This window comes from Cibotium barometz, chromosome 45 (genome assembly GCF_041138505.1).
Source record: "Cibotium barometz isolate CiBa-2024 chromosome 45, ASM4113850v1, whole genome shotgun sequence".
NCBI classification, from domain to species: Eukaryota; Viridiplantae; Streptophyta; class Polypodiopsida; order Cyatheales; family Cibotiaceae; genus Cibotium; species Cibotium barometz.
The window spans coordinates 23613056-23614114 of NC_141090.1; positions in this window are offsets into that span (position 1 = coordinate 23613056).

Here is a 1059-nt window from a genome sequence, read left to right on the forward strand (position 1 = left end):
TTATGTATTCGTCTAATTATCTAAATAGTGAGACCGTAATTTTGTACGGGGAGGTATTGTGAGCCATTCAATTGGCGAGACTTTTTGGGGGTTCACCTTTAGTTTCTTTCATGATGAAGGGGAGCCCATTTAGATCATAATTTCAATATGAAACATATAGGTTGGACTTAATTTTAGGTGCTTTCTTGCATGCTTGGTTTTTCGACAGTAAACCTTGTCTATGGAGGAGGAAGCATGGTGTAACTGTAAATTGGATGTAAACCATGCAATGAAGAGGTGCTGTGTGGTGGAATTGAAGACACTTCTTTGGGGTTGATTTTTAGGTGCTTTCATGCACACTTTCTTTTTGAGATTATACAGGTATGATGATGAAGAGGTGCTCCGGGTATTGAAACTAGCACTTATGGATAATACATATCTGTTGTGGTCAGTTTTGGCATCTACAGCTTGAGATGTAAGATTGATCTTGAGAGATTTGAACCATTGGATGCCTTGCTTTTTGAGTGCTATGCTTCTTCATTTGCCATGTCCTTTTTAAGGAGTGCATCTCCTATGGTCTCATGTTTTTGGTTGCAATATCATTGGCAATGGCTCCTCTTGAGGTGTGATTACTGATGGGGGTTGTGATTGGGAGTCCTGATCAGTGGTGTGGTCGTCAACATATCCACAAGCGACGGTTAGAAAACATGTAGCCAAGAGGATGGAAAGAGTTACAGCTGGAGTGATGCTTGAAGGCATCTCATGGGCTAAATGGGCCATGTAGAAATAGAGGGGCTGTAACTACTTTTCATTGGGAAAAGATGGGCACTTACAAGGGGAAGTTGACCAAACACGCACATTAGCCATAATTAAGGGAGCAAAAAGCAGGAGGTTGGACACATTTGGTAGGGACAAGAAACCCATTATCAAGCAGGTTTTGTGGAGCCTGCAAAGCTCAAACACAACCAATGGCGAAGGTACGAGACCTTTTTACCCCACAAGAGGTGTACAAACAAGTTGTGCATGTATCTAGTGGCCTATGTGGGTGAGCACTAAGGTGGATGAGAGCCAAGCAAACAT